The sequence below is a fragment of the Lissotriton vulgaris genome, chromosome 7 (assembly GCF_964263255.1).
Source record: "Lissotriton vulgaris chromosome 7, aLisVul1.2, whole genome shotgun sequence".
Lineage (NCBI taxonomy): Eukaryota > Metazoa > Chordata > Amphibia > Caudata > Salamandridae > Lissotriton > Lissotriton vulgaris.
In genome coordinates, this window is record NC_141695.1 from 767,491,282 (window position 1) to 767,506,030 (window position 14,749).

A 14,749-nucleotide genomic window follows, 5' to 3' on the forward strand; every position below is an offset into this window, starting at 1 on the left:
AATTCCTAAAATTATGCCATTAGACCACGTCTTCGCGATAATATTTTACACCAGGTGTGCAGGAACAACACAAAGGCCGGAGCAGGAGCAACTGTTTCTTGCTGCAATTGTATTTTTCACGTTTGTAGTACAAAATGCGTCCTTACGTTTAAATTTGACTCAAGAACACATTTCGTACTAAAATATAATGCTTAGTACCGAATTGCATTTTTCGTAACTGCTCCTAATCTCGTATAACTTTCCCAAAATTTTATACAATTATGTGAAAGAAAATTACGCTCATTTTGCTTACCAAACAGAGAATCAATATATTTTATGGGAGGCTCATGTTATTAATAGCAATTATCTAACTTAAGCGCTATTTTTGCATTTGGGATTCATCATCCCAAATGCAAAAATCGGTAATAGCGATTTCGCTATTTAGCGAGGAATTACATTTAAGGAATCTCTATTAGAGATTCCTTAAATGCAATTCATCATCCATTTTTCAATTGCGAATTCGCAATTTCGGGCCGCTATTTACCGCGAGGTCAAACCTCGTGGTAAATAGCGAAAACTTAGAAAAATGCTTTTAAAAGCATTTTTCTAAGTTGCATGTTGCACACACACATGTCCTTTGGACATGTGTGTGCGCAACACCTGTTTAAATTTGCATTTAAGGGGTGTTACAGGGTGTCCTTTGGACACCCCTGGCACCCTTTAAATCGCTATCTTATTTGCGATTAGCTAATTGCTAATCGCAAATAAGGAATTCTCCCCGTTCATTCCTATGGGCCTTCCATAGGAATGAATGGGGAGTTATTCCTTATTTGCGATGAGCAATTAGCTAATCGCAAATAAGGAATATGTAGGAATCGCATTTTATTTTGCGATTCCTACATGAATACCGTTTTGCAAGTCAGTAATAGCGATTCCTTATGAATCGCTATTACTGACTCGCAAAACGGCCCTTTGATGAATTAGGCTGTTAGTTCGATACTGTCTGGAAACGTACATGTATGATACTTCAATATATTACAAAACTTTTTTATTGAAAATTCTTTATTTTTGATTCGAACAACAAAACAGCCAGCACGTTTCAAGCAAATCCTTTTTGTCAAGACTATGTTTCATATTATTGAACTTCAAAGTTGGTTGTTCAAAATTGATACTTAAGTCAAATATCCTTCCCCTATAATAATATCAGAAAATATCTTTGAAATTGGTTACCCAGACTCCACGAATAGTTTCGAATATAAATTCCCTTGCTCTGCGTATCAGTAAATTGCTCAGACTAACAGCATGTCCTCACAGTGACAAGCCGTTCGGATTTCCTGATACTGGCAGAGGTAGAATTGATATTTGAAACTATTCATAGAGTCTGAGCAACCAATTTCGAAAAAGATTTTCTGATATCCTTAATGCGAGTGCTGATCGTCTGTTTATGCTTAGTGCTCACGTGGGTAGGAAAACCATTTGTGGATTGTGGAAGGAAAATCTTAGCTCACACCCTGTGCAGCTCCAATAATGTATCTGACTTTCACCTGTGCGGCCTCTTTCTTCCACAGTATGTTAGTTGTCCGCTTTACCGGGTCCGGTCAGGTTGGACCCAGGGGTCATCTGGCTGTAATCCCAAACAGCGTTCCCAATAGCCTATTTAGCATCATTTGTGGCAGGGGTTGCCTCTCTGAGTAGCCTATAGAAGGAAAAGATAACGTATTTCAGACCTGAAAAAGTCATTAAAAAACTTCTTAAAGGGGGTAAGTTCTCTACTAGCCTGTAGTCTTTTTGCGGGCTGCACCATCAATGTCTTTTTTGTGTACAGAGAAACCTCTCTTCCTCTGTTACCCAAGTTCCATTTTACAGGACTCTGAAGGTGCCATCTTATCAAGCCCCAGCGATAATTATCGCTAAGCGCACTTAGCGCCAGGATAATTATCGCCGGGTAGCGTGGATTTTCATCACTGAGATAGCGTGCTATTAGCAACGCTTATCTCAGAAGTGATAAAAAATTCTTGCGCTAACTGCCAAATGAGAGAATATTGCTGGAAAACCAACGATAATCTCTCGAAGTTTGGCGTTAGCTTGATAATAGGGGCTCACAAACTTAGCCATGATATCCACCTTCTATAGGATATCATGGCTAAGTCAGGAAAATACCAGGTGTAAAAAAAAGCAGAGCTAACCGCGGTTAGCGCTGCTTTTTTATCACTAACAGGGTTAGCGATATCCTTGATAATGGGAGAAATGTCGCTTAACAACATTTCTCCTATTATTTTTCTCTGGAACGCCCCCTTTGCATCTCATTAGAGATGCAAGGGGAAGCGTAGAGAAAAAGGGTGCTAACATGCAAATTTGCCTGTTAGCACCCAGTTGCTGATAGGGAGATAATTTTATCTCCGCTTTCATGGCTTTTAAAGCCAAAAAAGCAGAGATAAATCCCTTGATAAAATGCCCTTAGTTAACCCTCCCTTAAACCCGTCAGATGTCAAAAAACAGCCCTCGGTCCTCCAGTGTCATACAGATCTGGCAGAAGTGCTGGAGTGCAAGCCTGGATAAAATGAATTGGGCCTCTCTGGATTCTATTTCTTAAGTCAGGGACAGATGTAGAAGGTACGACAGGGACGGTCTCGAGACCACGTTATTGTTTTGCATCCACAAGAGCCTGCCCACGTATAGTACTGCTCTGACACGTCGCTGCAACTGGTGCAAGGCCAGGGTCAGACTAGGATGGATTTCCATTGGCAGCAGGTAATGGTCCTGGATGCTGTTATCTTCTCGTCCCTGGGTTGACAGCATTAGAGTTTCACAATTTCGGACAGTCGCTATTTAGTGGTCTATTTTCTGGTATTTCGTGAAGATTTCTTGATGAGTTCCAGTTTCAGTTTAATCATACTGACAGAGTGTCCAACCGATTAGCTGTAAAAACTGCTGCTATTTTTAGATCCCATTTGTTTTGCTCCCTCGCGTCATTCGTGCATTTGACCGACACCGCTCGGCTCTCTGGTCTGTTCCTGTTCCCCGCCGGGCCAGTCCTGCTGTCCTGCTGTTATCTGTTGCTTCTGCTGCTACGGCATTTCTTCTGCAAGACAGATATGCATTTATCATCCTGTCTGCGATCAGCTTCCTGACAATATTTAATCAGAACGTTCTTCTCTCCCCACTTCCCTTCCTACAAAGACGCACATGTCTGGATGCGTTGCTGAGCGCCTGCTGGGACTCTAATCGCCCGACATAGACCAATGTTGAGACAAAGAAACACACCAGTACATTACCAAAAGCGGAAACGGAGAGGTCAGAACAGGGAGGCTGAGGGGAGGAGGGGATTGGGCGGGGGGCCATAAAACTCCGCACATGTTTTACACCGAGTCACCGGCATGGAAAATACATTAGGTTGGGGTAATGAGAATGGTGAATGTGTTTGTCTTGAAGCAAGCTGTGCTACGAGAGATAACAACTTTGCCAGTGCCAAAGGGTCTGGCTGAAAAAGAATACTGCATGGTAATGTGAAGCAGTACAAGTAAATAGCATGGGAATGGACATGTATTTGTCTGGAAGCAAAGAACTGTAGAATAATATTGGTGTGGGTTAAAAGGTCAGGTGACATTTGCACTGTCAAGTCAGACTTAAACATCAACGCTGATTAATGACTGCCAGAGTCCTCCTATCTGAGCTTCTGACAGAGAAAAACACTTTAATTTCTCTAGTTATTTAGGACCCTTTAGCTTTAATAGTATTACAGAGAGTGTGTGTGTGTGGGTGTGTGTGCGCGCGCGCGCGCGCGTTCCAGCATGCCCCTGAAATTTCAAGCTGGGACAGCTGGATAAACAAACAAAATGATCACAAATGTGCTGAAGGCAAGCCCTTTTTTGTGGATGCAACTTCTGCACGATTAAAACATGTACTCCTAACTTCCAACATGTGAGTGAAGCCAAAGCTTTTCTCCTTATTCCCAAAAATTGTCTAGTGTGTCAGCTGCACTGTCAAACCAAATTTAATAAAATGTGCTTAAAGCATTAGCAAAGTCACTAGGCCTTGTCTAGGTGAGCTATTGGCGTTATCAATGTTGTAGCCATGTTGCACAGCAGTGCGGCTGCTGTGTAGAATGGCTAAAAGTTTTTTTTTTTTAAAGCAGCCAGTGCTAGCAACAATACAGAGTGGAACAGGGGAGAAGCACATGAGGGAGGCAGTCTGCAAACATTTGCACTAATATGGAGTGCTTCAGCTAAAGGAAAAAAAAAAGAGCTTTGAAAGTGTCAGCAATGGAAGGCCACAAGTACTTGGGCCATGCTCCAGAGAAGGAACAAATAAACGAAGAGTAAGTGAAGCTGCCACACGTTGACCAAAGACTAGCAAGGAAAAGAGAGTGGTAATGAAGCACACCAATGTTAAGCAATGTGCGGGCTGTAAGCCCACCCTAAGCTGCCAAAATACTTTGCAAGCGACAGTGGATATGCTGTCTCAGGTGGTAGAGGGACAAAATATCTAAATTAAAATATCGATATACAATAATATCGATGTTTTAATTTCGATGGTATAGAATATTGATGTGCAATAATATCGATAGACAGAATATCGATATTAAGGTACGTATGTTACTAATATCGAAATTTTGTTTAGTGTTATGGATTTTATTATGTTGTTTATATGTTTGTTAAAAATGTTTTTTAATGTATGTGTAGAAATTAGTAATTTTGTTTACATTTGCCTTTTAGTATCAGAGCGGGTTGAGGGTTTATAGGGGAATAGGGTGGGAAGTAATTTAATTATAATTAATTAATTAATATTTTTATTTAAATAGTTTTGTTTAATAAATAATTATTAATTAATAATTAATTGTTAATTAATAATTATTAATTAGTTAATTACATTATTTAGAGTTAATGTAGTAATATTTATTATTTTTTGTTATTGTTAATTAATAATTAATTGGTAATTAATTATTATTAGGTGATTAAATGACAATTACTTTTTTTATGTGATTTATTTATGTGTAGTGGGTTGTGTGTTTATAGGGGAATAGGGTGTGACATAATCAAATTAAATTAATTAAAGAGATTGTATTTATTTATTGGTATTTATTGTTAATTAATTGTTATTTAAATATTTGGTAATTATTTTTTGTAATTATTTCATAATAATAATTATAAATAATTTATTAATAAATATTGTTTATTCTTGTAAATATCTTGTTAATTAATTATTAATTGGTAATTAATTATTAATTGGTAACTAATATGTGTTAATTATTTAATTTATAATTACATCAAAGTAATAATATTAATTGTTATTAATTGATTGATTGATATTTATATTAATTGTGTTTTTGTATGTGTAGTGTGTTGTGTGTAAACGGGGGAGTAGTGTGGGAAGTAATTTTTACCCTCATGCTATCCAACTCTTTCCCTACTGTTGCACCCTCTGGAGCGCGAATAGTAATTTTTACCCCTACGCTATCCAACGCTTTCCCTACTGTTGCACCCTCTGGAGTGGGAATAGTAATTTTTACCCCTGCACTATACAACGCTTTTCCTACTGTTGCAATATGTGGAGTAAGTATATATATTAATTTATATGTAGAGTTTTTAATTTATGTTAAATGTATAGGTATTAGTTATTATTTTTTTAAAAAGGGGGAGTAGTGTGGGAAGTAATTTTTACCCTCATGCTATCCAACGCTTTCCCTACTGTTGCACCCTCTGGAGTCGGAATAGTAATTTTTACCCCTACGCTATCCAACGCTTTCCCTACTGTTGCACCCTCTGGAGTGGGAATAGTAATTTTTACCCCTACGCTATCCAACGCTTTCCCTACTTTTGCACCCTCTGGAGTGGGAATAGTAATTTTTACCCTTACGCTATCCAACGCTTTCCCTACTGTTGCACCCTTTGGAGTGGGAATAGTAATTTTTACCCCTACGCTATTCAACGCTTTCCCCACTGTTGCACCCTCTGGAGTGGGAATAGTAATTTTTACCCCTACGCTATCCAACGCTTTCCCTACTTTTGCACCCTTTGGAGTGGGAATAGTAATTTTTACCCATACGCTATCCAACGCTTTCCCTACTGTTGCACCCTCTGGAGTGGGAATAGTAATTTTTACCCCTACGCTATCCAACACTTTTTCTACTGTTGCAATATGTGGAGTAAGTATATATATTAATTTATATTTAGAGTTTTTAATTTATTTTAAATGTATATGTATTAGTTATTATTTTTTAAATATGTTTTGATGTTTATATTTATAATTTGTTAAATTATTTGTATTTTTAAATTATTTTTACATTATTATTAATACATTTAAAAAAACGATATTTTTAACTTCGAGATTTTTGTACTACAATATTTTTTTGCGATATTTTTGTACTTACCTTTATGTAGATAGAACTCCGATATTTTTCATGTCGATATTTTTGTGTCAATATTTTTGTATGTCTATATTCTGTCTGTCGATAATATGTCATAGATTCGTCTCAGGTGACACCTAACAAGCATTGTCAAAGTCAATAGGCATTTGCCCATGCAAGAGCTATTGTCTTTGACAATGTGTTTTGGCCATGATGTACACCAGTGTGGCTGCTGTTTATCATGGTTAAAAGTTAGTGGCGTAAAGGAGAGTGGTGTGGAGTGGCATAGAGTAGACTGTCCAAGAGTGGGACATTGTGGAGTGGCATGTAGTCTTGTGGAGTGGCATGGAGTGTTGTGGCATGGAATGGAGTGGCAGAGAGTTTTATGGAGTGCCATGGAGGGAGAAGATTGTCATAGAATTGAAGGGCGCAGGGTGGATTAGAGTGTTGTAGAGTTGAGTGGCATAGAGTGAAGTAGAGTGTTATAGAGTGGAGTAGAGTGCCGTTAAGTGGAGTGGAAGAGAGTGCCAATAAGTGGGGTGGCGTAGAGTGCAGTGAAGGGGTGTACAGTGCAGTAAAGTAACATGCAGTGGCATTGAGAGAATACATTAGGTGAGGAGTGTGCCATAGAGTGGAGTGGAATAGAGCAGAGTAGATTGTCATAGAGTGGAGTGGCATAGAGTGGAGTAGAGACATGGCAAACAGGGGAGTAGAGTGTTGTAAAGCGGATGGGAAAAGAGTGGAGTCTCATAGAGTGGAATGGTGTAGAGTGTCCTAGAGTTAAGTGGCAGATAGTGGCGTAGAGGGAAGTGGAGAAGGGTGGATTAATATGTCATAGAATAGAGTGAAGTAAAGTGGCTGGAGTGGCATAGAGGGAGCTGCATAGAGCATCCTAAAGTGGAGTAAAATTCCATTGAGTGGTATAGCAGGGAGTAGATTGTTGTAAAGTTGAGTGGCATAAAGTGGAGTAGGAGTGTAATGGAGGGGCAAAAGGTGGCATAACGTTTCATAGAGTGAAGTAGAGTGGAGTGGCGTAGAGTTTAGTCCCACAAAGTGGAGTGGCATAGCTTAGAGTGGAGTGGAGTGGCATAGAATGGAGTGGCTCAGTGTGTTGTGGAGTAGCATAGAGTGGAGTAGTGGAGTAGTATCTCGTAGAATACAGTGGTATTGAGTGGCATAGAGGGAGTTATGTAGAATAGAGTAGTCTGTTGTTGAGTGGAATAGAGTGTAATAGAGTGGAGTGGAATGGCATAGAGTGGAGGGGTGCAGTGTGAAAGGGTGTAGAGTGGAGGGGCATAGAGTAGAAAGATGTACAATGGAAGGGCGTAGAGTGAAAGGGCATAGAGTGCAGAGGCGTAGAGTGGTGTAAAGTGTAGCAGATTGGAGTGGCATAGAGTGGAACCCTGTAGAGCAGAGCTTAGTAGAGTGTAATTGGGTGGAGGATAAGAAGGAGGAGGAGCCAGCTCCATCATGGCTGTTCGGAGCTTATGCTCCCTGGAAGCCTTGCGCTCAACAACCAAGCGCTGTGCTTCAATCCCCACAAAACCAACTGAAAGGGCCAACTCCCGATATTGGATGATTGTGCGCGGCTGCCGCTGTGGCCGCTGTCGCACCCGCTGCTGCATTGCCGTGTTACCAGCTTTTTTATCCCCAGGTGATCGTGCCTCAAGATGGGCCTGGTGACTGAGTAGGCTAGCTCTTGGTTGGTCTTAGCAGAGCGGGGGCCGCAACATCGGGAGCGGGCCCCTGGGAAACCCCTCCGGACCGTTTGGCAATCGACCCTCTGCCGCTGAGATGATAATCCTACACCCGGACCCCTTGACCCAAACCCTCCCAGCGCTGCACCCACTCCTACCGCGCACTGTTCATCAAAATCCCTGACACCAAGGCTGTGCTCGGGCCCCCAGTGCAGGCATTCCCGTTTTATTGGATTCTTGTGGTAAGAAAAAATCTATCTCATTTGTGGCAAATCTGAATGAAGCATGAAGTTCCGAGGGAAATTATTGATGCCGCCTAACCTTAAGATGGCGGCCATTCATAGGGATAGAACGAACGCTCCAACCTTCGCCTGGGTGAGCAATGGGGAGCTTGGGCGTACCACAGGGGGCAGCATTCACTGACCCAGACTTCAGCCTACAAAACGGGGCACCTCTACACCAGTGTGTCCCACAGAAAGAAACCTCTCCGGAGCGGGTAACCTGACTCCAACATGGCGACCGCTTTTGATCAATAATAGCCGACAACTCTAGCAATGTAATGTGGAGTAACAGGAACCTCTGATCTTGCACCTAGCCTTTGGATACCGGCCTCTCACTGCTGTTTAGGCCTTAGGGAATACCAATACCTGCCTGACTTCAGGATGGCGCCTGGTGCTGATTTCCAAGAGGGAGATATTAGCTTTAGGTCAGTAGGAGAGATGAGTAATGATGGATGATGCCCATGCTGCACAAAGGGTATAAATACTACAACAAGAGGAGTGGTCATTACCAGACCTCGTGCATTTCTCCCATCCCACCACCCCTATCCGGTTCACCCTTCTAACATTAAATCTGTGAACTTGCCACCAACAGTGGAAACCAAGCACTTTAGCTGATGGAGCTACCTCAATTGCTGCAGAGGAGATGGGCTTTGGACCTCCCCCTCAGCCATCACTTACCCCCGTACATTTAACAGACAATTTCCTTCGGCCTCCCGCCATATCTCCCTCCTCGTTTCCCAGTTACCCGTACTCTCCTTACTCTCCCTCGCGCCATTAATTTTGTCTTATATGCTAGTTAAATGTGTTGAACAACCAGTGTAACCCGTACCTGATGTAGCCTAGAGATCTAGCCATCTGACTGATGCTCGATGGAGCTACCCTGTGAGCTAAAGGGGAGACTGGCTGTGGATTCCCTCTTCGACCGTCACCTACCCAGTCGATAATTGAGCAGACTTTCCCTTTGTCTCTTCATACCGTCTACCCCCTCTTTCTCTCCCTTCTCAATCCCCCTTTGCCCCTATCTGCTCTATTTCTCTCCCCTTCTCACTCTACAATGTGTCGCATATATTTATCTATACCCCCTTACCCTTCTAAGATCCTTTTATTTAGTCTTCTATTCTCTTAAAATGTTCTTCTAGTATTTGATGTAATTGTGTAACTGATGTAATTTTGTTAATTCTGTGAAACCTTATGTATAGCATTCCCCCCCTGTCCTCTGTACAGGTTCCCCCCCACCCCCCTACTGCCCAACCGTCCCTTATCGGTCTCCATGATTGTGCCCCTTGCCAAAGCACTCTCTCTCCCCTTTTTGGGGAGGGTTCCAGCATTATTGCCTTGGAGTCTCAGCTTCCCCTCTGAGAGAGTCCACCGTGTTAGGGGTCTCACACATACCGGAAAAAGACCTTAATTGGCCTCCTTGAATGTGCCCCTTGCCAAAGCACTCCTTCTCCCCTTGTTGGGGAGGGATCCTAGCATTCCTGTCCTGGAGTCTCAGATACCCCTCTGAGAGAGTCCATAGTGTCAAGGGATTCTTCACTTAGTGGAGGTCTGGGATAGTTCCTATTATCTCTTGGGAACCAGCACCTTACACCGTGAAAGGCGCTCTCCTTGAAACCTTTTGATCATCTTCCCAATGCAGATACTTTTACCCCCTGGGGTACTTCGACGTCTGAGCATCCTTGAGCTGATGACCGGTGGTGTTGCCCTACACAGCTATTGAGGAGCTGGCTCTTGTCCCCCACTTGGCCATCACCTACCCATCTGATCGTCTGACACTGTTTCCTCTCTGGTCACCATGTGGTGCTCTCCGACCACTGCACTCTCTGCTGTCCTCCCTCTCTCTTTATCTTCCTCTCCTATCTCTTCCCCGAATCTCTCTCCCCTGCCGGCCTTCTCTCCCCATACCTGAGCCATCCCTTTGTAACTCTTGTTTCTCTAGTATCTACGTTCCTGAAACTGTTGTAACTATGTAATTTTGTTTGAATGCAATGGTACCTCCCCATGTAAAGCGCTCTTATACCTCCGGGTGTAGCCAGAGCTATATAAAACTTTTCAAATAAATAAAAATAAATAAAATGGAGTGTTATAGAGTGGAGTGAAAAAATGGAGGGGCGTAGAATGGTGTGTCTTAGAGCGGAGAGACGTAGAGTGGTGTGTCGCAGAGTACAGTGGAGTGGCATACAGGGCAGTGGCATAGAGTGGTGTGGCGTGTTATATAGTGGATTGGCGTGGAGTGGCATGTCATAGAATGGAGAGGCATGTCATAGAGTAGAGATGAGTGGTGTGTGCTATGTGATAAAGGGACATCTTGTAGAGTGGAGGGGTATGTCGTGGAGTGATGTAGACTTAAGTGATGTAGATTGAAGTGGCATAGAGTGGAGTGGAATAGAGTGGAGTGGCATGGGGTGAAGTAGCTCAGTGTAGATTGCACTGATGAATATTGTAATGGCGTAGAGTGGAGTGGAGTGGCGTAGAGTAATTTTTGTAGTTTATTAATTTAGTACAGTTAATTAAAACCATTGCGATAGAAATGTCCCCGTAGCGTCTTTACCACATTTAAAGTAAGGCGGAGCAGACCATCAAGTTTAAAAGACATATTTGTAACAAGACAATCTTATACAGTGACCATAACAGTAATTATAAACTTCAAAATTGAAGATAAAATTAACCTTATGACTCAGTGTGATAAAAAAAGACTAGGACTTAGTGCTAAAATAGTCTGTAATGAGTTTTTTTGAAGGGGGGACCGATTGGGAGGGGCAGGAAAAGGAGAGAGCAGAGAGTCTCATGTTTTTTCTGGACCTTGCAAGCGTTTGAATATCTCTGCTGATAAAACAAAGAGCAGATGCCTCCCGACATATGCTAGTGCACCTTTTTTTAATATAATGGTTTTAGGAGAAGTCTTCTAGGGGCGTAGGGCAGGACAGCAGAACAGAAGATGCATCCATGATGCAGACCTGTAATTGCACAGTCTACAAGTCCCCTCCTCTCCAGATGGAGCCCATCGGTTAAAAGCAGTGGAGTGCAGACCTAAAAGACGCATGAACACTTGCGGGCCACTGCATTCAAACTATCAAGAACATATGATTGTGTTATCCCAGGGAGGTATGATTCTTTCAAGGGGAGCAAGATGGTTGACGTTTTTAAAACCTGAATGGCAATCTGGTAAGAGATTTTTCTTGTCTGCTTATTGATAACCCTTTTCCAGACTGTGTAAGTAATAGAGTCTCTTGTTAGTTATTGTTGGACAGGCCTCATGAAAGGCTCGCTCCCTCCCCGCATTACAGGGCCCGGACACCGGCTCTCCAGGTGCTACCCACAGAAGCAACCCGCAAACCGTCCCCTACGGGACTCCTGCTCCCGGACATCTCTGTATTACTGGCCCGGGCCACCGTCAGCACCATTGCCCGGCCCGGCCGCCATCTTGGACACTGCACCACGAGGCCGCGTGGCCTCAGCCCGACCCCGACCCTGGGCCTGGCCAGGCCCCGATATCCCGGCACCACCATCCACCCAGGAGGTGAACGGACCACTTGGCAGGTCAATGGGAGAAAGAAGTGTCGATGGCTCTCCCCCGCCAGGTGCCGATCGCCCCCAGCCTCCCCGGGCGCTGGCTCCACCCCCCTGCTGGGTGTCTGGACTCCCTCATCCCGGACCTCCCGACCTCCAAGTGCGAGGGTCCGGACATCAAAGGGCGCCAGACCTATAACTGGGGCAGCTCCAGAGCAGGAAGGCAGTTGTATCCTGGAGTCGAGAGACACAGTGAAGAACTCATCCTTGACGGACTGCTGGCGCTGCCGCAGCCCTGCCTTGTGAATTGTCGTCCTACCTGCTGGCGCTGCCGCGGCCTTCTGCAAACCTTCATCCTCGTTGGACCTGCTGGCGCTGCCGCGGCCTTCTTGCAACCTTCGTCCTCGTCGGGACCTGCTGGCGCTGCCGCGGCCCGTTTCTATCTACGACCACCTCGGGACCTGCTGGCGCTGCCGCGGCCCGTCCTTCTCAAACGCCGAGCTCGAGGATTGTGAGCTACCCACCGATTCATCTCAATACCAGATTGGTAACAAAGACTGTCCCGCTACCCCCTTTCCCTTTCAGAGACTAGAATTGAGAGGATCCTCGTGTCCTGATCTCATTGTACCGTACCACCATACTTCAAGAATTGCATATAAAGAACGTTAACCTTATCCTTGTGTGGTGTCCATCTGTGGGGGGGAAGTTACTTGTCTGTATGATCGCTGGAGACGGCCCTCACCGGAGGCCTCTCCCCTTGTCCTCGGCCGACCCTCCCGGTCCCCGTCTAACATTGGTGGCAGCGGCGAGATCCGAACCAACGCGTAATCGTACAGAGAGTAATTCACCCCACGACTAAACCACAATGTCGACCAAAGAGAGCGGATCTACAGAGAAATTCCAAATGGAAAAACTAGAGGAGTCCAGCCATCGAGAACTAAAACAATTTTGTATGGAACTGGGCATTGCTACCACCGGTCTGAGCACAAAAGATGACTTTAAACACGCCCTAGAATCGTGGGCAGAAGCAAATGCCGCCGGACCCCGGGACCAAAACATCGAAGCACCAGAGACAAGCACCGCTCCGACCGAAGAAAGGAGAGCGGGTCTCTCCCGGGAAGAGATCCAAGAAAGAGAAAAAAGCAGACTACACGAATTAGAGTTGGCACGGCTCAAGTTGGACGGAGAACTGAAACTAGCGGAACAAAAAATAAACCTAGAACACTTACGGCTCCGAGAAGAGCGGGAAGAAAAGCAAAGACAAAGAGAGCTCGAAGAAAAAAGACTGGCATACGAACACGAGCGCAAGCTAGCAGAGATAGAACTGCGGAAGCAAAACAAAGACCTGGGGGTGCCCGAGCAACCGCGCACCCCAGGAGCTACAGAACCAAAGGTCCACATCCCCAAAGATGTCGTCCGAGAATATTACCGAAACGACGACATACAACAGTGGTTCAAGGCCTACGAGATCGCCATGACCTCCCACCGGATCGATCGAAGTGACTGGGGAGCCGGTCTATGGGGGAGGTTCGTCAATGAAGGCCGCGATGCCCTGCTACAGCTCCCGGACCATCAAATGACGTCCTATGACCACATGAAGGCCGCCCTCCTCACTCGATATGGGCTTACGCCCGAAATGTACCGCCAGAGGTTCCGCGACTGCACCCGGATCCCGGGTACAACTTGGGTGGAATATGTGAACTATTTCAGCCGAGCCTTCGAGGGATGGATCAAGGGTAGCCACGTAACAACCTATGAGCAGCTCTTCAACCTCATCGTGTGGGAGCACCTCTCCAACAACTGCTTCGTCGAGCTCAGGCAGCACCTCCTCGACAGTAAATTGACTGATCCACGGCAGCTCGCCGCTGAAGCTGACCGATGGGAAAGCACTCGAGTGGGCCGGAGTGGGCCAAACGAACAGAACAGAAACAACCAAGGTCATCACCGTCCCCGAGGAGGAGGGGGAGGCCAGGGCCGGGGCAGAGACGCCGTCCCGGCCGCTCCCGCTAACACCATCCCGCCCCCGGCCGGCCGGGGCAATCCCCCAATGCGCCCAGGGTTCCGAGCCAATGTTACTTGCCACAGATGCCAGCGAGTCGGCCACTATGCCAGTGACCCGAACTGCCCAAAGAACCAGACTCCCGGGCCCCGCCAGGTAGCTGCCGCCGCCCTAGGAGAGGAGCAAATCTCCGAAGAGCATGAAGAATACGAGCAGGAGCCACCCGAGTGGGAACCTGCCGCCATGGTCCTGGCGTGCCTAGGGGGAAGAGACATGATCCCGCGGGCTCCCCTACCCGCCAACACCAGAAAATACAGCCAGTGGGTGAACATAAATGGGCGCAAGGCTGAAGCCCTGCGTGACACGGGGGCCAGTGTGACGGCCGTCCGCTGTCACCTGGTGACCCCGGAACAAATCCTGCCAAACGTCCTCTGCCCCGTCCGATCGGCCGACAATTCTGAGAGCCTGTGTCAGATGGCCTGCGTCCCCTTCGAATGGGGAGGAGTATCCGGCATGTTGAAAGTGACAGTCCACGATGATGCCCCCGTGGACTGCCTCCTGGGAAACGATCTCAAGAGTTCCCCGTGGGCGGCCGTGGAAAGAAGAGAGCAACTGGGGATGTTGGGCCTCCCGGACTGGGCGTGCGTAACAACCCGGTCCATGGCCGCCCGCACCATCCCCAGACCCGAAGAACCCGAATGGCCAGCACCTCCTCCCCCGATCGCTCCAGCGGGAGATGCCGACCATACCGACCCCCCGGAACAAACCCAAGAAGGGCTCGCTCAGCCCCAAGACCTTCCAGATCTGGCTCAGTGGCGTCAAGAAGGGGGACCCACCCAGGAACAATTCCGGCAAGAGCAAAAGACCTGTCCCTCCCTCGAGGGACTGCGACAGCAAGCACTCGCCCAGAGCGCGGGAGACCCCGCCGGGGCCCACT